This window comes from Lepus europaeus, chromosome 10 (assembly GCF_033115175.1).
Source record: "Lepus europaeus isolate LE1 chromosome 10, mLepTim1.pri, whole genome shotgun sequence".
NCBI lineage: Eukaryota > Metazoa > Chordata > Mammalia > Lagomorpha > Leporidae > Lepus > Lepus europaeus.
In genome coordinates this window covers 31,193,512-31,219,341 of record NC_084836.1, presented here as the reverse complement: position 1 = coordinate 31,219,341, position 25,830 = coordinate 31,193,512, and the positions used below count along the sequence as shown (strand labels likewise).

The 25,830-nt window shown below is 44.1% G+C and overlaps 1 protein-coding gene across 2 annotated transcripts in view; it reads right to left on the bottom strand.

Annotated features, from left to right (window-relative positions):
• Positions 1 to 24,802, bottom strand: part of ATP2B1 (ATPase plasma membrane Ca2+ transporting 1) — a 125,521-nt gene extending 100,719 nt beyond the window's left edge. The window contains exon 1 of one of the 2 annotated variants that reach the window (XM_062203137.1): positions 24,695 to 24,802. The gene's annotated coding sequence lies outside the window, so the exon portion shown is untranslated. Of the gene's footprint in view, positions 1 to 24,055; positions 24,188 to 24,694 lie in introns of those variants that run through there. The other variant, XM_062203138.1, reaches the window with a different exon arrangement.
• Positions 24,803 to 25,830: the final 1,028 nt, after the last annotated feature.

Sequence of the window (25,830 nt, the reverse complement as noted above, 5' to 3'; positions counted from 1 at the left end):
CCTGGCTCCTGGCTCCTGATCAGTGCAGCTCTGGCTGTTGTGGCCAACTGGGGAGTGAACCATCAGATGGAAGACCTCTCTCTCTCTCTATCTCTACCTCTCTACCTCTCAACCTCTCCACTCTCTGTGCAACTCTGATTTTCAAATAAATAAATCTTTAAAAAAAAAAAAAAAGAAAGAAAGGCATAAGGACAGAGGAAAAACTTCTATCTGCTGGGTCACTCTCCAAATGCCTGCAAAAGCAGGTGGTAAGCCAGACCAGGCCAAAGCCAAGAGCCTGGATCTCCCATATGGATAGCAGGGAACCAAGTACTTAAGCAATCATTTGCTGCTTCCCAGGATGCACATTAGCAGGTAGCTAAAATTGGAAGTGGAGCTGGGTCTCAAACCAGGCATTCCAATATGTAACGCAGACATCCTGAAAGGCATCCTAACCTCAGAGGCAAATACCAGTGACACTGCCATCCCACAAGTGCACCGGTTTGGGATCCAGATGCTTAACTTCCAATCCAATCCCTGCTAATGCACCTAGGAAAACAGCGGAAGATGGCCAAGGGCTTCTGCCCCTACACCCGAGTGGGACCAAGAAGAAACTCCAAGCTCCTGGCTTCATCCTGGCCCAGCCCTTGCTGTTGCAGCCATTTGGGGAGTCAACCAGTGACTTGAAGATCTCCTGCTCTGTTCTCTAACTCTGCCTTTCAAATAAAAATAAAAAAATATTTAAAAATTTTAAAAATTAAAAAAATCTCACATCAACTACTCTACTTTTCTATAGTGTGAACATTCCGGATTCTAAGATTCTTTCAAGTAAGAATTTACTGAACCTAGAATATATCCAAGACTGTTCTAGATGCTTACTATGCAGGATAAGTAAATAACATAGCCTAAAAATGGTTATTTTTGTATGAAGAATTAACCTGAAATCATGCTAATAAGTGTGCCATTACTTAAAACAGCTGCACTGGCCCTGGCGTTTTGGCACAGTGGGTTAAGCCACCACCTGCGATGCTGGCATCCCTCATGGGAGCTGGTTTGAGTCCCAGCTACTCCACTTCTGTTCCGGCTCGCTGCTAATGGCCTGTGAAAGCAGCAGAACATTGTGCAAGTGCTCAGGTCCTGGTCCCCCATGTGGGAGATGTTCCCAGCTCCTCCTGGCTCCAGCCTGTTCCAGCCTCAGTCCTTACGGACATTTGAGGAGTAAACCCCTGGACAGAAAATGTCTCTATGTCTTCCATCCTCTAGCTCTGCATTTCAAATAAAGAAATAAGAAAAAGAACAAGAAAAGAAAAGAAAAGAAAAGGAAACAAAACAGTTGTACTATTTTAAAATTTCCTGTAGAGCCTGGTATTCTTTTTAAAGAAAATATCTTAAATGATAGCAAATCTCTATTTTTCAAAAGATGTATTATCAAGAGTAACTTTGCTAATAAATTCCATTACTAGAGAGGTTGGTAGAAAAATTATATCATAGAAACAGTGTTTATCACATAAAGTCCCTATGAAAGGCAATTATTTTGCAATAAAGAACCTCCTGAATCAACTCAGAATGTCAAAGCCCTAAGCCCAAATGAGTTGTTCCTTCTTGTGGGATGAATTCAACAGAATTATGCACTTAAAAAAAAAATGAATACACATGTGTTTTACCATTTATTACTTACACTTAATTCTGACATGATTGCTTACCAGAATCTCAAGTGTTTTTCTACTAAGGACCTTAAATTTTTCCCCTGGTATTATCAGAAATGCTACATTTCAACAACAATTACAATTTTTCCCTTAAACCCTGATAGTTAAGATCAGGATATCAAGTGTTCATTGCTTGTCACTTCAAATGTACAGAACACTCTTCCCATAATAAAGTTGAACTAGATTTAAATCTGCCTTTTTGCAGCCAATATTTAGGGTAAATATGAATAAACCAAATCTCTAGTCTCTGGTACCTTTCTCTTCAATACTTGGGAAATTAGGCAAGCATTACAAAAATTATCTAAGAACATTTTCATTCCAAGAAAAGAAAGTAGTAGGGGCCAGCGCTGTGGTACAGTGGGTTAATGCCCTGGCCTGAAGCACTGGCATCCCATATGGATGCAGGTTCTAGTCCCGGCTGCTCCTCTTCCAATCCAGCTCTCTGCTATGGCCTGGGAAAGCAGAAGATAGCCCAAATCCTTGGGCCCCTGCACCCACGTGGGAGACCCAGAGGAAGCTCCTGGCTCCTGGCTTCGGATCAGCGCAGCCCCAGCTGTTGCGGCCATCTGGGGAGTGAACCAGCGGATGGAAGACCTCTCTCTCTGTAACTCTATCAAATAAATAAATCTTTTTTTTTTTTTTTTTTTAACCGGCAGAGTGGACAGTGAGAGAGAGAGACAGAGAGAAAGGTCTTCCTTTTTGCCGTTGGTTCACCCTCCAATGGCCGCCGCACTGCATTGATCCGAAGCCAGGAGCCAGGTGCTTCTCCTGGTCTCCCATGGGGTGCAGGGCCCAAGCACTTGGGTCATCCTCCACTGCACTCCCTGGCCATAGCAGAGAGCTGGCCTGGAAGAGGGGCAACCGGGACAGAATCCGGCACCCCGACCGGGACTAGAACCTGGTGTGCCGGCACCACTAGGCGGAGGATTAGCCTATTGAGCCATGGCGCTGGCCCAATAAAATAAATCTTTAAAAAAAAAGAAAGTAGGAGGAAAATAATCTGGCTCTTGATATGACTTTAAACTTCTAGTAACAAGCCAAAGGGACAAGTGCAGAAGGCAGAACAGTAGACTACAGACAGAGCGCTGGGCCCAAGTGGCTTTTCCACCAATCTGCACCCGGGGAAGGCAACCTGACTCACTTCTCTGTCATTAGTGAAAGGAACCATCATCTTATTTATGGGACTGTTATACAAATTAAATAACAAGCATTAGATGCAGTATGCTTCTGACCCAACTAGTCTTCTTCTTTAATTGTAAAAAAGAATCAGAGTCTTTTATCTTCATGACCTCAAATATTAAAGCTGGTAAGCCAAATCCATTTTCTTACACTAAAGCAATGATCTGGGTCTGTGTTTTTTATTATTACAATATTCAAACTCTTCTCCATATTGAAAGTCTTTATTCATTATGTAAAATTTAGTTATAAGATCTTTGCTATAAGCTAAAACTTCAAAAGATAGAAAAACCTTGTTTTAATGTTTCATATTAAAATCTTCTGACATCATATCACAAAATTATCAGGCATTTTTAAAAAATCAGGCATAGTGGCCGGCGCTGTGGCTCAATAGGCTAATCCTCCACCTTGCAGCGCCGGTACACGGGGTTCTAGTCCCGGTCGGGGCGCCAGATTCTGTCCCGGTTGCCCCTCTTCCAGGCCAGCTCTCTGCTATGGCCCGGGAAGGCAGTGGAGGATGGCCCAAGTCCTTGGGCCCTGCACCTCCATGGGAGACCAGGAGAAGCACCTGGCTCCTGGCTTCAGATCAGCGCGGTGCGCCGGCTGCAGCGCACCGGCCGTGGCGGCCATTGGAGGGTGAACCAACGACAAAAGGAAGACCTTTCTCTGCTCTCTCTCTCACTGTCCACTCTGCCTGTCAAAAAAAAAAAAAAAAAAAAAAAAAAAAAAATCAGGCATAGTTAAACCAACACATGATCATTCAAGAAAATGACTCATTTCTTTAAGACCTAATACACCAAGTACTGTGCTATTTCCTTAAGTACAACTATCACCAATCAGCCTTTAAAGAATTCAATCTAGGGAGACAGACTCGCAAGCAGACAACTACAAAAGAAAAAGATATTCAGAAATACCGTATTTCCCTGACTTTAGCAATCATTGTTTCCACTTCCCAGCATTCTTAGTCCATAAAACAGGAAATTCCACCTTTTTTTCCATGTTGAGTCCCTGGAATCCCTTATTTTTGTTTAAAATACTTTCTTAAGTCTATAATTAAGAAGTAATGCTGAAACCAAAAGCAAGTTTATACCCAGATGGTCAGAAGTTAAGAAAAGCAATTAAAAAGAAAAGAATTTACCAATTCTCAGAATTTCAAAGTAAGACATGTCAGTGTAGCTTTTTTACGCATTAGCACTCAGAGTCACTATTACATTAAGGACATAGCCAGAAACAAAAACACAAAGACAATATCAAATACTGAGATTAACTAATAGGAAATCTAAAGATAATTTGTAACCCTTGGTAAAGTCTCAAAGTTATTGGTAAATTGTAGAGGAAGTTAAGATCACAGAACATAGCTTATAAAAAAGCACATGTCATTACAACATTATTCTTCAAAAAGAAAAATGATTTAGCTGACTTAAAAACTGACGAACAGGTGCTGGTGCTCTGGCACAGCAGGTAAAACCACCACCTGCTGTGTCTGCAGCCCATATGGGTGCCGGTTCAAGTCCTGGCTGCTCCACTTCCAATCCAGTTCTCTGTTAAGGCCTGAGAAAACACTGCACCTGTATAGGAGACCCGGAAAAAGCTCCTGGCTTCAAATTGGGCCAGCTCTAGCTGTTTCGGCCATTTGGGAAATGAACCTCTCTACCCTCCGCGCTGCCTTCTTCTGCCTCTTTAACTCTGCCTTTCAAATAAGTAATAATTTTTTTAAAATTTTGACAGGTAGAGTTATAGCAGTGAGAGAGAGACAGAGAAAGGTCTTCCTTCCTTCCCCAAATGGCCACTACAGCTGGAGCTACGACAATCCGAAGCCAGGAGCCAGGTACCTCTTCCTAGTCTCCCATGCGGGCACAGGGGCCCAATCACTTGGGCCATCCTCCACTGCCTTCCTGGGCCACAGCAGAGAGCTGGACTGGACGAGGAGCAACCGGGACTAGAACTCGGCGCCCATATGGGATGCTGGCGCCACAGGTGGAGGATTAACCAAGTGAGCCAAGGCACTGGCCCCTCAAATAAGTAATAAATTAAAAAAAAATTTTTCACAAACACTTGAATTGGAACTTACATTGAAGTAGAACATGCTTCTGTCAATTAGTGAATCTGCTCGTGTATGTGTATTTAATTTTCATTTTACCCAACTATCAAATCAGCAATTTATTTTTTAACTGATGTTTCACAAATCAGAGAAACACTGTCAACATCAAGCATCTGGAACACAAACACGGAAATGAATCTGCTAAGGGTGACTTGGGGGCATGCCTGCCTCGTCAAAGAAATGACCTTTAAAGCGGATCTCAAATGTAGAGCAGTATTTTGTAACCTGAGGAACTTAGGCAAGGAGAATACGATATACAAACGAACAGACTGTGCCATGTCCGTAATACAGGCAGCTAATTCTTCTTATGACGGAGTTTATCACTGTGTAATAGTAGGGATGAGTCAGTATAGGCTCACAGTCTCTAACAAGACACACATCAATTCAGTAAGGACCATCTGAGAAGTACCTATCTTCTAAAGAGGACAGGAGGGCCTCATGAAGGAGTTTCATGAATCCTAAAACACGCCAGTACAGACAAAGATACTCCAGGTACAATGACACAGCCACTGTTTTTAATGTCCAAACTGTCCATGAATACTACATGTTATTAATTCTTACTTTTTTAGATGTATTTATTTATTTGAAAGGCATTTAGAGAAAGAGAAAGAGCACACGAGCGCTCCGCGTGCTATTATCCATCTCCTGGTACACTTTCCAAATGGCTGCAATGGCAGGGACTAGGTCAAGCTAAAGCCCAGAAGCCAGGAACCCTATCTGTTCCCAAGTATGTGCAGAGGCCCAAGCACTGGCACCATCTTCTGCCGCTTTCCCAGGCACACTAGCAGGGAGCTGAATCAGAAGCAGAGCAGTGCCAAAATGGGGTGCCTACACTGCAGCCAGTGCTTAACCTGCTGCATCAGAATGCCAACCACCAGAAAATAAAAATTTAGAACTCCTTATAGTCTGTCAAAATGTCAATTTCCAATTCTTTTTTGTGGTACTCTGTGTTTGACTCTAAACATCCGCAGTTTCTCTAATCTCTCATTTCTAGTATGCTGGGAAACAAACAATCAAAATTTATGAGTAAACATACAAGCACACACCTAAGACAGAGTGAGGTAGTAAGTGATTCTGATTTACGGACTTCTGGTTTCTCAGAAGCCTTTTCTGCCAATTTCCTTGTTCTCTACTTTGTTTTACATGCTTCAGGAAGCTGGGTAAATAATAGCCTCTGGCTAGGAGAACAATTACCCCACATCTCTCCCCATTCTTTTTCTATTTATGCTCCTTCTTTGATTCTTTCCCATTCTAAAGGCATTGCAGATAGCAATTAGTCCACTAAAGTTGCATTCAAGGACAAGAAAATTGGTTTTCCTGGATCTCAATATTAGATGAACTGTACAGCTAATTTACTATAGATCCTTTTTACACCTATAATTTTTCTAAGTAATTAAGAGGCATTACTTGAGGAGAAAAAAAACCTGCTCTGAATATTCAAATATGCATACACAAATGTGTATCTATTTTTTAAAAGATTTTTATTTATTTATTTGAGAGGTAGAGTTACAGACAGTGAGAGGGTGAGACAGAGAGAACTGTCTTCCCTCCATTAGTTCACTCCCCAAATGGCCGCAACGGCTGGAGCTACGTCGATCCAGGTCTCCCATGCGGGTGCAGGGACCCAAGGACCCGAGCCATCCTCTATTGCCTTCCCAGGCCACAGCAGAGAGCCAGATTGGAAGAGGAGCAGCCGGGACTAGAACAGCCGCCCATACGGGATGCCAGCACCGCAGGTGGCGGGTTTACCCGCTAGGCCACAGTGGAGGCCCCACAAATGTGTATCTTTTAAGTGTAAAAGTTATCAGTCAACTACATTACCTATCCCACTCCCTCTCCTCCATTAATTACATCCCACTTCTGCAGCTATCATCTTAATTTAAAAGCCCCCAATGCTACTGTAACCTGTAACATTCAACGATGATCTCAATTCCTTGTGTACATTTGCAAGTCTAAACTACGAACTCCTAAGACCCCAAACCAATCAAAATTTCTTCAACTGCCTGGAGCATCTGTCAGTGGGGCTACAAACAGATTGAAAGGGCATAGGCAAAAAAACTCTTCAAAGGAGGAATTCTTCCCTCCTTTCAGGACAAAGATATTGATAACAGTTATATTGAGGAAACATTCAATTTGAATGCAGTGTTACTGGTATACAGAGAGACAGTAGTCCAATATCATGATGCAACTCAAAACTGACAGCCTAGCTGCACTACTTTAGATGTGTGTGGATATAAGCAGAGTTCAACACAGCTCAGAAAATCTCTCAAAAATAACAGAGGTAGAGAACAGAGATACATACAAAGAACTGGAAGAAGAGGATACAATGTTAGAAAACTACTGAGGTTTGTAGGTTTGACAGCAAATTCCAGAATGCTTTTCTTCTGTATGTGTGTAATAGATGAAAACAGTACATCCTCATTTGTTATAGGAAGGAATCCAGAACAGGAAGGGGACTTGTACATAAACCTACTCTGGTTCCTGGAAGCATACAGCATCTGATGAATCACGACACAAAAAAAGAAAGGCAAGGAGCAGCGGCTGGACACACTGAGCAAGCCACACCGGCCTCTCTTCTCAGCAGATCACATTAGTTACGGTCCAGCATAGTGATGTGAATAATTTCTAAAGGACTCTTTCAAAACCTACATTTTCCACTGAAAATCTGAGCATTAAACAAAAGTTCAAAGCTCACAGAAAAAGTGTGACAGGATACCCTGAACTTCCTTAAGTCTGACTTTAACAATAACCAAAAACGGTAACTTTTTTTGATGAACTCTTAACACAGAATTACACTTGAAAGTTTTGATGCTTTTAAGAAAAAAAAAAAAAGATCAGTACATTATTCTGGTAAGAAGTATTTTAGAAAAACTCCTAATCTATTCATTAACATCTTGAAAGAACAGCTTTCACTTCTATGGGCCTCTTTTTAGTGTTCTATTCTACTTAGTAGTCTGTCCCAGTCCTAAAAAGCAATTATGTCATTCAGCTGACACATCACTCTGGGCTCAAGTTTTGAACACAGGATGCTCATTCAAAAGTCATTAAAGAGATCACAGGTAAAAATAGGGCATTGTTTTCTAATCAAGTATTTCATGGAGGTGTCAAACGTGTAAACACCACACACAGTACATGGTTTTGGAAGTGCTATGGGAATTTGAAAAAGCAGAGAACAGACCTAAGAGTGAGTGTGACACACTGTACACACGGCCAAAAAAGACAAAGAATCCCACCACCCTGACCAGACCCAAAGAAGTGAGGGAAGAAGGAGTGGTGGAAAAAATGATAAACAAAAGATCACAACTAGCCAAATCCTTTAAACACAGTAATTTCAAAAGAAGTAATCATCAATGAAGACAAACATCTATGAATAAAGATGCTCACTGGAGGACTATTTAACAGAGGAAAAACTCAAAGCCAAAACATCCAATAACAAGGAAGTAGCATTGGGATAGAATACTATACTCATTACAATGCTAATGAAAAACTTTAATAACAAGAAAATGGTACAGTTTACTAAAAGTACATAATCATACCTACATTATCTCAAGCATATTAATAGGCATAAATTTTTAAATAAAAAATTAAAATGTTACAGCTACCTATTTCCCAAGTTTATGCGTAATTTTGTTTTACATACAATGTTCTATATTTTCTAAACATAAGACAATATTGTTACATTTTTAATTGTTAAAATAGTTATATAAGCCACTGTATTACAGGATATTCCTTTAAAATCATTAATAATACCTTTCATCTTTTTCTATATATAATATCTCATCCACAAATTCTACAGAAACTTATTTAAAGGCGTTAATATTTGTAAATTTTTTAGAACTGTACCTAACAGGCAGAAAGCAGCTGCACAGGTATCCATTGTTTCAATAATTTTAAATTCCTTCTGGCTAGTCAAAGTTAACTAGAGTGTTTTAAAGCTGGGCTATTTTCCATGGCTCCAGGAGAAACGAACATTAGTGTTTTTCCCCCCCTTCTGAATTCTAACAGAGGTACCACTACAGAGGTAACTGCTTCCTCCCTCTGAGATTCTATTTCCTCTAAAGAAAGAGCCAGTAGAAATTCATTCAAATATCTAGTTCCTCAAAGAAGACAAGAATGGGGGGATGGAAGTTTAATATAAGATCAATGGGGGGGGGGGGGTCAACATAGGGAGCAGCAGATTAAGCAGCTGCCTGCAATGCTAATTGCTCTGCTTTCTGCAAATGCACCTGGCAAAGCAGCAGAAAATGGCCCAAGTCTTTGGGCCCCTGCACCCATGTAGGAGAATCCAGAAGAAGCTCCTGGCTCTTGGCTTCAGCCTGGCCCAGCCCAGGCTGTTGTGACCATCTGGAGAGTGAGTGAACCAGCAGATAGATTTCCCCCTCTCTGTAACTCTATTTTTCAAATAAATAAAAACAAATCTTAAAAAAAAAAAAAATCAACTTGGGGCCACGTTCTGGCGCAGCAGGTTAAGATGCAGTGTGCAATGCCTGCATCCTATATCCTATGGGTGTCAGTAGAGTCCCAGCTGCTTCACTTCCAGTCCAGCTCCCTGCTAATGTGCCTGGGAAAGCAGGGGAAGATGACCAAAGTCCTTGGGCCCCTACACCCACGAGGGAGAGCCAGACAGATTTCCAGGCTCCTGGCTTCGGCCTGGCCGTTGCAGTTATTTGGGGAGTGAACCAGAAGGAAGATCAATTGCTGGGTCTCTTTGTCTCTCCGCTCCCCCCACCAACCCTCCATAACTCTGCCATTCAAATAAATAAATCTTTTAAAAAAACATAATCAATTATTAAAAGCATACTCCTTGATCATTTATTAACAACTCTCTCAGTCAACATCAACATTTCACTGGGGAAAACTCTACCCACTAAAGATAACATTTACATGTGTATACTTAACCAGATGAGGACATGGAGAAATCATACAGTAGACTCTTTAAAAAAAAAAAAAAAAGATTTATTTTATTTGAAAGACAGAGTTACAGAGAGAGGTAGAGACAGACAGAGGTCTTCCATCTGCTGGTTCACTCCCCAGATGGCTGGAGCCGCGCTGATCCAAAGCCAGGAACTTCTTCCGGGTCTCCCACGTGGGTGCAGGGGCCCAAGGGCCTGGGCCATCTTCTACTGCTTTCCCAGGCCACAGCAGAGAGTTGGATCAGAAAAGGAGCAGCAGGGACTAGAACTGGTCATATGGGATGCCGGTGCTTCAGGCCAGGGCTTTAACCCGCTGCACCACAGCGCTGGCCCCTATACAGTAGACTCTAATCAGGAAGAGCTATATGTAATTATTTGGAAAAAGAATGGTTTTATGTCTTTATGAGCCACTTGGAGTGTGAGTGCAATAGTGGGGTAGAAAGGGAAATCCCTGCAAGACTCCAAATGGAGCTAATCCACATAATAAACAAGGAAGCTGAATTTCTTAAGTGGGAAAAGACTTAAAGAAATCAAGGGAAAGGAGACCTTAAATTGTCCAAGGACTATCTTCACGTCCAAAAAAAAAAAGTTTAGTCAAGGCTACATTACTTCTATAAAAATGAACTGTTTTATCCAAATTAATACTGTAATACTGAAGTGTTTAAGTCATACAAGACTTCATACAGACAGGAACTGAATGATACCTGTATTATTTACACACATAAACTCCTTATCCATACATGTATTCATTTTTAGTTTTGATAAACTTTTAAACACATTGTTTGCTTACAGAATCACAAGGTTTTTTACATACTTATGTGTATATATATATATATACATATATGTATATATGCATATATGTTTGTATAACAGTCCTCTTAGCCACCCTACCCCATTTTCCAGCTAGAGAAAACCAGGAATAGGACTTAAAAATCACTGAATTGCTATTCATTTTAGTGCCTAATTCCATCTCTACAAATAATGCTTACAGTGCTCCAGTCTTGCTTTTTCAGTTTAGGCTGCACAGATATCATTTATTGCCTCCCATCCTCAGCACAAACAAAACTGCTTTCCCAGGTACTTCTACAACACAATAATGAGAGTATACCTTTTTGGAACAAAAATGCCCATTAATGGGAGAATGAATAAACAAACTGTGGTCAGTGAAATTATTACCAGCAGAACTTGATATCTGAGTGAATTTCTAATGACTCTTTCTTAATACGTGAAACATGGATGAGTCTCAAAATAATTATACTGAATCAAACTACACCAAAAATGAACACATACTGATTCCATATTTGTAAGAGTTTTGTAAACATCAATCCATGATGAGAAAAAGCAGATCAGTGAGGAAGTGGGAAGGAAAAAAATAAAGCACAGGAAATTTTTAAAGGATAATTGTGCCTACAAACTCGAATGGCACCTTTTCATTGGAATAGACATGTCCAAATTCAAGCTTTTCCCCTTTTTTTTTTTTTTTTTTTTTTTAATTTTTGACAGGCAGAGTGGACAGTGAGAGAGACAGAGAGAAAGGTCTTCCTTTTGCCGTTGGTTCACCCTCCAATGGCCGCCGCGGCCGGCGTGCTATGGCCGGCACACCGCGCTGATCCGAAGGCAGGAGCCAGGTGCTTCTCCTGGTCTCCCATGGGGTGCAGGGCCCAAGCACTTGGGCCATCCTCCACTGCACTCCCTGGCCACAGCAGAGAGCTGGCCTGGAAGAGGGGCAACTGGGACAGGATCGGTGCCCCGACCGGGACTAGAACCCGGTGTGCCAGCGCCGCAAGGCGGAGGATTAGCCTAGTGAGCCGCGGCGCCGGCCAGCTTTTCCCTTTAAATACATAAAATTTACTGTGTGTCAATTGTACCTTGACACAGCTGTAACAAAACTTTTAAATTATTACATAAAAGAACATGACACAAATAAGCGAAACAGAAGTTCTGGACCCAAATATGTGGCTAACTAAATCACGGTAGGGTGATCTGATGGGGACATTTTCAATGAAGGGACACACACACACGCACATGCACAAACACAGTCAAAATTTTTAGGTCTTTTATCCCTAGTTGATCATTTACTTAAAGATACTTCTGGCCGGCGCCATGGCTCAATAGGCTAACCCTCCACCTTGCAGCGCCAGCACACCAGGTTCTAGTCCTGGTCGGGGCACTGGATTCTGTCCCGGTTGTCCCTCTTCCAGGCCAGCTCTCTGCTGTGGCCCGGGAGTGCAGTGGAGATGGCCTAGGTCCTTGGGCCCTGCACCCCATGGGAGACCAGGAGAAGCACCTGGCTCCTGCCATCGGATCAGTGCGGTGTGCTGGCCGCAGTGCACCAGCCGTGGCAGCCATTGGAGGGTGAACCAACGGCAAAGGAAGACCTTTCTCTCTGTCTCTCTCTCTCACTGTCCACTCTGCCTGTCAAAAAAAAAAAAAAAAAAAGATACTTCTGTTCTGGCCAGCATTCTGAGAGCTAAGTGATAAAAGGTGGCTGGGAATCTTAATATAAATATGTACATCCTTACTTGGTTCTGAGTGTGGTACCCTAGTTTTCAACTATATTCCTGAGTACTGATCCTTCCCCAGACAAGCTTCTAGCCTTCGAAAAGGGGAAAGGGAAATCTCCCACTACAGAGTAGAGAAAGATACTTGGGTATCAAATTCTTAAAATTTTCAGCCAGTGGTCCAGTCACCTCTCCCCCAGAAGAATCTCATTCTCCTAACTCTGAGCCTTTGGGGAAATCTGTAATGTAAACTGAGTGGCTTCTGGACTTTTCCATTACTGGCTTAGAATTCAGCTTTTTGGGTCTACTAAGTCATCTCCTTCCAAAATTTTGGTGTGGGTTTCTCTCGTCCCTTGTGTATTTTCAGCTCTGTGAAGAATTCTCTTACTCTCATTTCAGCGTACATTTAGCATGCAGCAGAGTTGCAAGCCAGTTATAAACCACTTCTTTAACTGGAAACCTTAGAGAATTTACCTTTTCAGTAAGTATTGATTTTCACAAATGAAACATAGCATGTTACAAATGAAATACTAAATGATGGCAAGGCAGTTAAAAGACCTAATCAAAAGGCAAACCTAGCAGAATAAAAAACTAAATGGTTAAAAAAATAACTGGTGAGGATACTGCTGTGGCAGTATTCAAATTTTTTTGAAAATAAAAATTTCAAGAGAGAAAATTAATAAAACTTCCTGACTTTATTATATATATTTTGCGGGCAGGTAACAAAGAAACAAAAGTGATTTGCTCTAGGCCACTAGGCTTTTTAGTAGCACAAACAAAACTCAAATTTAAATCTGGAAAGTCCTTAAGACACCACAGGATAAATACCAAACTCAAAAGTTTTAGGTCCAGTCACGCTCAAGAATAGATACACAGGCTCTAAGAAAGGTAGCATATGCTTCTGCAAAAAGGCCAGCAATGAGACTCCAGATTTCAATTACACACAGAAAAACAGTGGTGGTGTTTAAGCTCAAAGGCAAGTCAATTTGAATCTCACCCTAAATCTACTACTTGTGCACAGAGAGCCTGGCTGACTGATATTTGTTTTTCTGAAAACTGACATGCATAGGGGATTCAATGGCCGAAGGAGATCCTTTTCCTGGGCTATGCAGTCTTGGTACCATTTAGCCGACCAGCTATCCTTCTTTTCAGCACTCTATTTACATCAGTGCCTTCTAACTCAATAGTTCTCCACACCATGGTATTAGTTGTCAGAAAATGTGCATACCTGAATTCACTGAGCAATTACAGCATCACTCACTTGATTCCGATGATAAGTAGAGGCCAGGATTCAGGATAAGAACTGAAAATCTAACATAACTTTAGGTATCAGAACAGCAATGTGGAGTATATACATCAGCATCAGTATTAAAGATAAGACATACTGCTCTAACTCATTTTACTTTTGCCAAGTTCCACTGACTGCTGCCTTCAGATTTTCACTACCAAGACCACGTCTATGCTTCCCTTTGACCAACAATTTTACTATGATTATTAATAGAATGCTAAAGAAGGAGTGAGCCCTACAATTCCTTCGGTAATAACTTACCAACAATTAAATCTACAAAATCAAAAAGGGTTGAAATAATACTCAACAGCAAAGCACCTGTATAGTGTCAGCTGTGCTCTTCACTGGAAAAGGAGTAACTTCTGGAGAGCAGCTTTTATTTTTAAGAATTTTTTAATGTAACAGTTTACACATTAAATGTATATAAATCATTAAGTACCTAATGTTTGAAATTGCTATTCTATGTATCACACAGGCATTCAATAGAAATAATAAAGTCAAGTACAGGCTTTTCATCTTGAGCTAGGGAAGGCAAGTTGCAAGACAAACCAAATTACTATGCTTTAAATTTTAACGGAGACCATATACCTATACTTCTCCCTGATGTCTATCTACCAATGTTTCTAACAGTTCATTCTTAGTTCATGAGGAGAAAAAAAAAAAATAGAGCTTGTAGCAAATATATTTTTCAAGACTTAGCTAGAAGAAACAGTAACGCCGGCGCCGTGGCTTAACAGGCTAATCCTCCGCCTTGTGGCACCGGCACACTGGGTTCTAGTCTCGGTTGGGGCGCCGGATTCTATCCCAGTTGCCCCTTTCAGGCCAGCTCTCTGCTATGGCCCGGGAAGGCAGTGGAGGATGGCCCAAGTGCTTGGGCCCTGCACCCGCATGGGAGACCAGGAGAAGCACCTGGCTCCTGGCTTCGGATCAGCAAGATGCGCCAGCCGCAGTGGCCATTGGAGGGTGAACCAACGGCAAAAAGGAAGACCCTTCTCTCTGTCTCTCTCTCTCACTATCCACTCTGCCTATCAAAAAAAAAAAAAAAAAAAAAGAAACAGTAACTACAGAACATAGTATTTTAAATCATAATATATATATGCTTCAAATTATGGCATTTTGTATCATGTAATATACTACCAAATTACTGATTCAACAGCAAATCTTAACAATCCTGATGAAAGGAAGATGGTACAAGCAAATGAAAAACGAGGGGCCCGTGCTGTGGCGTAGTGGGTAAGGCCACCACCTGTAGTGCCGGCATCCCATGTGGCTGCCGGTTCGAGTCCTGGCTACTCCACTTTTGATCCAGCTCTCTGCTATGGCCTGGGAAAGCAGTAGAAGATGGCCCAAATCCTTGGGGCTCTGCACCCATGTGGGAGATCTGGAAGAAGCTCCTGGTTCCTGGCTTCAGTTTGGCTACTGAGACCATTTCGGGGGAAAGATCAGGGGATGGAAGATCTCTCTACTTGCCCCTAAACCACTCTGCCTTTCAAATAAATAAATCAATAAAACTTCCCAAAAAAATGTTAACAATTTTAATATTACCGTTAGAATAAATCCTAACATGAGGCCAAATTAATTATCAATTTAAAATTTAGAAATGGAGGCCAGCGCTGTATCATAGTAGGTTAAGCCTCTGCCTACGGCACCAGCTTCCCATATGGGTGCTGGTTCAAGTTCCTGCTGCTCCACTTCTGATCCAGCTCCCTGCTGATGGCCTGGGAAAGTGGGGAAGGATGGCCCAAGTGGACCCCTGGGCCCCTGCACCCACATGGAAGACACGGAAGAAGCTCCTGGCTCCTGGCTTTGGATCAGCCCCAGCTCCAGCTGCTGGGGCAATCTGGGAAGTGAACCAGTAGATGGAAGATCTCTCTCTGTAACTTTGCCTCTCAAATATATAAATCTTAAAAAAACAAAAAATTCTGAAGTGGAAAGGTTGCTTCCTATTCAAAAGCAATTCTATACTAATAATAGTCTATGAAATGTGATCATCCTCCAGAAGTAAAAGACTATCCAATGAATCCTGAACAAACTAAACATTTCAAAGCTAAAAAGGCTTGACACATTCACCAACCTACCCAATGTCTAACTTCTAAATATGCAAGAATATACTCATTGAATTCCAGCTATATATATAATACTGGATGGATAAAATTATTTATATCCTCAAGAAGCCCTGTCTTATCGCCTTTACATTATCACCAAATGAAACCACCAAGACAAAACGGACATGTAATAATAGATGAGAAGCATAACACCCAGGCTACAAATGTAGAGGCATTCAAATAAGAACATTATGAGGGACGACAGGAAAAGGTGGAGGAAGGTTTTTGAAGGGTGGGCATATTTAAACACACTAGAAGATGGAGGAGTTTATTAACCAGGAGAAAAACACAAATGAACTCACAGCAATGGGAAAGAGGAGACTGCTACACCATGCACCTGTCACACTGTGGGTATAATCTACAGTTCTACAGCTCCTGACTCTTGGAAATGTGACTCATTCCGGGTGCTATGTGAATACCACCTCTGGAGGTATGCAAAGCACTAACACTGGTTAGGTGGTATAGAAAAGTAATGGGTGAGATGCTTCACTAAAGGGTGGTATGTATAATAAGGGGGACAAAATACTAAATACATTTAGATAGAAAGTCTCAAACGGGAAAACTACATAAACCAGTATAGTCTGGATTTTAGTTTTGCCCCTTCCCTCCCACCCCTGGACCAAAAGTCCTCTCAATATTTCTTTTTTTTATTTTTATTTTTTTATTTATTTATTTTTTTTGACAGGCAGAGTGGACAGTGAGAGAGAGACAGAGAGAAAGGTCTTCCTTTTGCCGTTGGTTCACCCTCCAATGGCCGCCGCGGTAGCGCGCTGCGGCCGGCGCACCGCGCTGATCCGATGGCAGGAGCCAGGTGCTTCTCCTGGTCTCCCATGGGGTGCAGAGCCCAAACACATGGGCTATCCTCCACTGCACTCCCTGGCCACAGCAGAGAGCTGGCCTGGAAGAGGGGCAACCGGGACAGGATCGGTGCCCCGACCGGGACTAGAACCCGGTGTGCCGGCGCCGCAAGGCGGAGGATTAGCCTGTTGAGCCACGGCGCCGGCCTCAATATTTCTTAGAACCAGTGTTCTAGGACACTATTTAGGAAGCTAACTTTATAAAAGGCCTTTAGAGTCAGGTTACTTCTTGAAAAATAGAAAAATGAGGAACCACTGAAAGTTCTAGTGAAAAAATGACAGCAGGTACACGATTTAAAAACAAAAGTGTCAAAAATAATAAATGGTAGATTAAAGAAACAGATCACAAGAACAAGTAGTTTAGCCTAATGGTTACAACATCCATGTTCCACACTGGGTTATTTCCAGCTGCAGCTTCTGACTCCAGCTTCCTGCTAGTGCAGACCCTCAGAGGCAGCAGTGACTCCTCAAGTAATTGAGTTCCTGCCTTGGATGCTGTTCCTGGTTCCCAGCTCCTGGCCCTGATCAGGCCATAACAGGGAGTACATCAGGCCATTTAGGGAGTACATCAGCAGATGGGACTTCTCTGGTCTCCCTTCTTTTGTTCTCTCTCTGCCTCTCAAGTACATTTTTAAAAAAATAATAAATGGGACTGGCATTGTGACACAGTGGGTAAAAACACAGCTGCCAGTATTGCCAGCATCTCCTAGCAAAGCTCTGGTTCCAGTCGCAGCTGCTCCTCTTTCAATCCACCTCCCTGCTCAAGTGCCTGGAAGGCTGCACAAGGTAGCCAAGCAGGAGAGTCCCTACCACCCTACCACCCTACCACCCACCTGAGACTCTGGATGGAGTTCCTGGCTCCAGGCTTCAGCCAGGCAGGAGCCCCTGTGGTGTCCATTTGAAAAGGGACCCAACAGATGGAAGAATTTTCTCTGTCTCTCCCTCGCTTTCATTGCCTTTCAAACAAATAATAAAATAAATCATAAAAAAAAAAAAGTAGCAGACTTTACTCTTGAGAGTACAGGATTATTTTAAAAAATTCTCCTGGGGAGAAATCAATGAGGTTGAGAAAATGAACAATGGGTCCACATCACTATTAATAAAATTATTTTAAAAGCATCTTTTAAATTAACCAGGTTTGGTTTTTTTTTTAAAGATCTAGTTTTCAGAAAACATAAATTTCACTCTTAAATCCATCAGGCCTGTACAGCAGTCATACCAGTTTACAGTTAAGCAGTGTAGTCTCAGATTTCACAGTGTAAGCAAGCATCTGGTCCATTCAAACCTATCCTAGGTCGTCCCCAAAGAGGCCCAGGTGACAATAATATTAACACAAATGCAGGTATCCCAGATTTTCAGGAACTATATAGTTGGAGGTTACTATGTTTAAAACTGCCAAATAATATTCCTACCGAAGTAGTAAATAAAAACATCACATTATTAGAATAGTTGAAAATGTAATTGAAAGTGGCTTTTAAAGAATAAGGTGAAAAGTTTGCCCATAGTGTATCTGAACCTCTCTGCCAGAAATCTTTATTAATTTCGATTTCCACATCATTAGTAAATCATAACCTGTCACTCCTAAATTCACTCTTAGGTGTAGCCAACAAGCCTAAGCTTTTGGAACAAAGCAAAAACATGGTCAGCACAAGTCTTGAAATAGACCTGCTTAAAAATCAATTTCATTATAAAATGTATTTTAAATGCAAGTACATACTATTCACTATACTGTTATAAATGAAACAAAAACAACTGCATTTAAAAACTGATCGTAAATACGAAAATTATTAAATGCAGGTAAATACAGTATTAAGATAAAGCAGTTCCAAAAGTCAGATCAAATGGACCATGAGGTACATTACAGAACTGCACAAACTATTTAACATTTAAGTGAAACCACAGTAACTTTTTATTGCATACATAGCACAGAATGGTAAACCATTCATTCATTCATTCATGCTTGGAAGACCATTCAGCATTAACCTGCAGGAGTAGCTGCTTGTTAACTGAAATTAGTAAGGAAAAATATTACCTACCAATTTATATCGGTTTAGTTTGAAGGAGTATACAAAGTCCTTCTAACAAAAAGAACTAGGCTAAAGCCTATATATTATAATGACACAGCATGTGTTATTTTTATCAGAATAAGCCCCCATGTTCAAGTCATTTGGAAATGGCAGACATTAAGACTTGAAAGTAAAAACAGCATTCTCTAAGAATGAACAGTGCTTGTAAGTAACTTAAGTCACCATAGGGGCCAATATCAGTATCCAAAATGGGCGTGTCCTGGCTCTTCCACTTCTGATCCAGCTTCCTGCTAACGACCTGGGAAAAGCAGCAGAAAATGGCCCATACGTTTGAGGGACCTGCCTTCCACATGGGAGACCCAGATGAAGCTCCTGGCTTTGGCCTGGCCCATCCCTGACTACTGCAGCCAACTGTGGAGTGAACCAGCAGATGAAAGATCTCTTTGTCTATATAAATATATGTATGTTTTTCCCTGTCTGACTTTCCAATAAGTAAGTCTTTAAAAAAAAAAAAAAAGTGACCTAAAATGGATCTTCTGACTGTGCACATGTAGATTATAGAAATTTTTAAAACTTCTAACAAAACAACACTGTCCACAATGCAAACTTTCCTATAATATTCAAACTACTGAAAAACAGTAATTTAATTATGTTCAGAATCAAATCAATGATGGTCTCCTGCTTATCTCTACCACATAATTTTAACTCACTTATAAATCCAATGCCAGTGTATCTCAAAATGCAGACTACCGGGCCCTACCCCAAACGTGCTGAATCAGAATTGTAGGGGCAAAGCCAAGAAATCTGCACTTCCAGTAACACCCCCAAGTGATCTCCACGCACACTGCATACCGTGTTTAAGAATCACTACCTCCTTGTGAGATTTACAATAACACTTTGCATTTCAGGAACTAAAATCTCATCGAGGACCATTTTAGATGTTTACATTTCAGTACATAAATTGATTATTTCAAAAAGACTTATGGAATAAATGCGTTGTGGCAGAAAAACAAGTGCATAGAAATTACAGAAGGAATTAAAAGAAACTTAGTATAGCACATTTTATTCTTAAATCAAGATTTAAGACACTCCTAGTCATTTCAAAGACCAACAGGTTTGAAAACAAATTCCTAACTTAAAAAAAAATCCACAATATTAAAAATACAGTATGTGATATATGTTCAAATTAACTTACTCAGCATTTAAATAAATCAGGGTACAAACTGTTCACACTATACCAAATATAAGCAATGATTGAATTTACAAAGGTAAACCCAAAGAAATCTATTTATATCCCACTATTAAATTTATTCTGATCATGACCTTAGTTTTCCTACATTCACATAAACATGTATAATGGGATGAGCAAGGAACAAAACTAGAAGCTCCCCTGACTCCAGTTCTTGCCATTCTATCTAACTGACCTTAGGGCCTAGAAATCATTTTACCTACCAAAGAAAGGGATACAACTGTGTCTACTTTACTCAATACATAGGATTATTTATTATGAGAATCAAATGTGACAGTACGAAAATACACCCTGGGAGGCTGCAAAGAACTTCATAAATCAAAGGTAGCAAAATTTGAGATAGTTTAGGTATCTGCTGTGATACAGACGCTATCTTTCGACACCAGCTGAAAAATCAAAATGTATATCCCATAAAACAATGAATAACATAAAAACTAACCTTTCAGAATCAGTTAGATATTGGACACTACTGAATATATTCTGTAAGCTAAATACAAAACCCAAGAATTCTATTCAATTACTTGTCCTTTGTAGCCATTTGCAACTGATCCATTTCTTGTGTGAAGACATAAATGAAATTAGATGAGCCACAAGTTTTGATAATTGTCAAAAATGGTGAGTAAATGTATCCTCCTCTTACTTCCACATATAGACAATTTCTATAGTTAATTTTTTTTAACAAAACAAGGTATTTGATGTGTACAGGTAACATTTCTAAAAGCTAAAAAATAAATCTTAAAATTTTCCATAACTATTATAATTCTCCTTATGTTACATCAGATTCTATATATTCTCAAATAATAATAGTACCTTTCTATAAATTTTGACACCTACCAGAAAACTACTATTTCTTTCCAACTAGCGAAGTAAATACTCTTACCCAAGGTGCAAAAATTTAAATCTTAAGTTTCTGCCTCTTAATCTTTTTTTTTTTTTTTGTATTTTGCTCATTAATGACAAGATTCCAGAATTTAAAAGTGAAAACATCAGTTTTAAAATTATGTATGCGTAAAATGGGGGAAAAAAGGCAAATATTCTTTTTCTGTTCAGGTTAGCAGAAGACCACCAATAGTTAATCTAAGTGGCCATTCCTTCTAAAACTTATTTCACATGCTAAGGACTGATATTTCTGTCAAACAAAAGAAATTAGTAAATTTACCCCCCAAATCAAGGCTCTTATCAAAGCATACCTAACAATGTAAAATTATTCTGCATGCAACAATCTAGTAACTCAAATACTATCCTTTAACCTGGGGCTGTAATCCACAGCCATAAACCATCTTCCATCTCAAACAGATTTTTTGTTTAACTTTAGTTAAATAAAGACTTACCTACAGCCCAATAGCTAATGCTCTAAAGAAGTCTATGTAGAAATGGCAAGTGTTCAATTAAAACTTAAATGCAGATACAAGGGCAGTATCTTGTACTTTGCAATTAAAACTAGGCTTAGTGACATTCATATGTTAATTTATTCATCACTTGAGAGCTAAATCTTTTCTTTTTCTTGTTACATCTGTAGTATAATGATAAAAAAATACCCTGTGCCTAAAGAGACAGTGTACCTTAACTTTTTGATATAGGAGGGAGAAAAGAGGGAGCGAGAGAGTAAGAGAGCGAAGAAGGAAATCTCAGCAATTCATCTGTCCCTACAGCGTTTGTCTTCTAAGCATTAAAAACTCCATTTCTGTAGGAGACACTTTTTGCCATATATAGAAACCACTTTTTCCAACAGAGCCTTTATTAAACTTTGAATGTTAAGTGCTCCTGCTGGAAGTGCTCATTTGTATTATTTAAAACAAGTAATTGTAAAATCCTCAGTAAAACCACAAAAGGCAAGTTGTCGAAGATGACAAAGTTACTATACCTTATTCAAGTGAGGCTAAAAATTTTACCAATTTTGAGTGTTAATAGCCTAGTAACCTAAAAAAACAAAACAAAACAAAACAAAAACCTGTAAAACTACTATTATGCTGGTTGGTACCTTATCTGGAAGCAAGGGCTAACTTAAAACATCTATTTACAATGCTGCTATGACTTCCCTTCTTTTCCTAACTTGATCCAGACCATCCTTACTATTTTATCATAAGCAGGAATAAAAACTAGTTTATCATCTCAGAATATTATATCCCAAGCCTCGTTTAAAAAAAATTATTTGTCTAACAGAAATTCCTCCCGAAGAATGAAAAATTACAGAAAAATGAAGACAATCCTCCCTAATATGTCAAAACAGGGATGCCAGTAATGACCACTATGATAGAAAAATCAAGAAGGCATCCTTTGAATTTTCACCATTTTAATACAAGAAAAATCACTAAATTTTAAATTAAAAGGTGGCGCTCTGTCCTCAACTCACCCGAAAGTGACTCACTTTTGCAGACTATATGGTAGGAAATAACAGTTACTTTTCAAAGATCTTTGCAGTTACACCCAAGCCAAAATCAGGACATAGATCCACCCTTAATTACAGCAATTTAACTGTCGTATGCAAAGGAAGGTGGGAACTAAACTGCTCCCCCCCTCCCCCCGAAATCAGGGCTAAATAAGCCGCTACCATACACCAGCTTTCACAGGCTCCGATAGGAAACATGTTCCTATTTACTTCAAATTTCAATTCACGAGGAGGAGGAGGAAGAGGAGGAGGAGGCGGGGGACCCAAAGGAAAGGCACAAGTACAAAATGCAGAGTCTCTTCCAATCCCTCTTAATTCCCCCAATCCGCCCGCCCGTGCCACACACAAGGACGGCGAAGACTGGTAGCAGGGCAAGTGGTGAAGGCCCTTCCCTCACGTGGGCCACCGTCCAAGGGGGCTGCCTGGTCAGAGCCTCCTACAAACCAGGCCCTTGCAAGTACTTCTTATAAAATACACACCACCCACGCCGCACAAGAGCCTTATTTTAAAACAAGACTGTCCTCAGGTGGGGGAGGTTAAACACAAAAGCAAAGGCTTCCATGTTGAAAGGCAGACGGTCCAGAGAAACGCATATACCTACACACGTATGGGAGGAAAAAAAAAATCCATAGAATTAATTTATCAAGAACAGCAATCGATACCAACAGGAGTCATTAGATTATTAATAACCCAGAGAAGCAGCGCGCACAGCAGCCGAACGTGGCTGTCTGCAGCGCTCGAACCCAAGGGGAAAGGTAGGAGGAAAAGCAGCCTGCCGAGGAGGGTCGAGCCCGCTGCGCCTTTGCAGATCCCCCCCACCCCCCTGCCAGCCCACCCTGCCCGCCCAGCGCGGCCTCAGCACGCAGAGCGCGAGCACCGCCCGCGCCGCGAGTCCCGCAGAAAACTGGTGAATGAAGATGCGCACAGACACCGCACCGGCCGGCGGCCGCGGCGCCGAACCAGGGGTCGCCAACTGGCTCACGCCACCACCGCCTTCCCGCCGGCACCGAGTACGCCCCCACGCCCGCGCCTGGAACACCGTCCTCCCCCACCCCGACCCGTCCATAAAACGGGGAGGGGGCGCCAGGGTGGGTTTTTTTTTTTTTTCTGTCTCCTTTTCCCCTTTTCAACTAAGTCCACAAACACGAATCGGAAGCAGCTGTGAACATCTTGTGGGGGCCACACGGGAGGCGTGGGGAGAGCGGGCGAGGCGGCTCTCCAACTCTGAGGGAATCACCGTCCTGCCAGACACGCATCCATCCGCTACCCCGAGCCAGGGGACCCCCCGCTCCCCGCCCGCAGCGCGTCTTGGGGGGCCAAAGCCGGGGATTAGAGGGGTGACCCTCCCGGGGCGCCAAAAGGGAGTGACGGCCACTGCTGCCCTCAAGGTCACCACGCGCCGGGGCGGGGGCCGCCGGTGGCGGGATGGGCTGTGGCGGGGGCCAGGCGACTCCGAGAAGTCGTCCAGGGGCTGTGGGTGTTAGCAGAGAAGCCCCGCGGAGCCCGACCTCAGGCCCGGGGCAGCGACTCCGCCGCCAGACCCGGCGCTGAGGCGCACGGCGAGGAGCCCGCTCACCTTTACAAGCTGCCGGCTGGGGACAACCTGCGAGGGGCCACCCGCCCGCCCCCCGCCAACTCCTCCCAAACCCACTCCGCGGCCGGCCGTCGGGACCCCCGCCGCGACGCCCCCAGACCTCTGGCGGCCGCCCGGCCTCCCCTGCAGGTGACCGCCCCCGCCGCGGGCGGGCGGCGGCCGCCACTCACCTCGCCCGGCAGCGGGAACCATTTTCCGAGGGGGGAAGGAAAGGCAGGCTGCAGGAGGGTCGGGGGAGGGAGCAGCGAGGGAAAACGGGAAGCGCGGAGAACGGGGGCTCGTCCTCGCCGCGTCCGCAGCCCGCAGCCGCTCGCAGGGCTCGGGGCACCACGCGGAGGTGCGGCTGCACCTCGGGGAGGAGGCGGCTTCGGAGCCGAGAGGCTCGGCGTCCACCACCCGGGGCTCCCTACTCACGCTGCACCTCGAGGAGGCGGCGGCAGCGGCGAAGGAGGAGGAGGCGGCGCCCGGCCGGCCCCCGCCCAGAGCCCGGCAGCCGCCGAGTGGCCGCCCGCGTCCCCGCAGGACCCGCCTCCTGGGCTCCGCAGAGCCGCACACAGGGTGCGCCGCGCTCGGCACGGGCAGCTCCGCCAGCCCCACGCCGCCGTCCGCAACGGCAGCTGCGGGCGGGGTGCAACCCCCTCAGTGAGCACCGCAGCCCCGGCCCGATCGGGGCGCGGGCCCCCCACCAGGCACCGGAGAGCAGACGGCCGAGCACGCGAGGGCTGCGCGCAGCGCCGGGCAGGGCCCCCCGTCTGCACCGGGGTGACCCGCAAAATCGCCGGGATAGGCGAGGAGAGGAGAACGCTCACCCGTTCCGGTCTGGCGCTCCCTTCTCTTCACACCCACACGCCTCCCGCTCCACGCTGGCGGCCCAGCTGCTCCCGCTGCCAGTGCCGCCGCCGCCGCCGCCGCCGAAGCTCTCGCCGCCGCCGCTGCCGCCTTGGCTGGGCGCGGTCACGTGACGCGGCCCGCGGGGAGCCTGGGGGCGGGCAAGCGCGCGCGCGCGCGCGGAGGAAGCGCGGCTGGGACCGGGACTGAGAGCCCAGCGGCACCGAGAGGGCGTTTAAGGGGAGGACCCGGCGGGCGCGGCCCCGGCGGCCCCGCGCGCGCCCGGCGATTAGAACTTGCCGCGCGGTCGGGAAAGGGTGGCGGGAGTGAGGGGCGGGGGAACTCGCGCCTCCGCGCCCCTCCCTCTCTTCCTTCCCCGAGCGCCTCGGCTCGCCGCTGCCTCCGCCCCCTCCAGTTCGCCCTTTCCCTCCTGCCGACGCCTGCGATTGGCTGGCAGGCTCTGACGTCCGTGTTTCCATGACGTGTCAGTGTGCGGGGCGGGGGGGGGCAGCGAGGGGGCGGCGGGGGAGGAGGGGGAGGCTCGGGCTCTCGGGGCGGCGACTCCGTCAGTCACAGCTGCCGTTTCGGCGCGCGGCCCGGCCGCGCCTGACGTGTGGAGGCAGGCGAGCGCTGAGTGCCGCAGGCGTGCGGACACGTCCTTCACCTGGGGTCCCCAGACGTGCGTCCCTCCAGGTCGCAGGACCTGGGCGAGCTAGGGCGAGCGCGCCTGGCGAGGACAGGTTGAGACGAAGCCCCCCCTCACCGGCGGACTTCTCCTCTCCGCGTCTGTGCCCTGGCTCCACACCGGACTCGATGCCTGTCCCGGGCCGTGGCACACGCCCCGGGCGACCACGGTGCCTGCCGGCGTGGTGCCCGCTGCGGGCTCGGGGAGGCCGCGCTCCTGCGGACAGGGTCCGCGGAGGCTGGGCATCGGCGCTGCGGCACGCGAAGGGTTACCGCGGCGTCCGGCCGCTGCGGACAGGCCTCGCAGGATCGCCGCTTCAGATCCCCCGGGTCTCGTTTGGGGGTGGGGGGGTGGGGTTGCTTTTCCAGCCCTGGCCGAGCTGGTGGCTCTCTGACTTCACGTGTGGCATCTTATCCAGCACCCTTCTTTCCG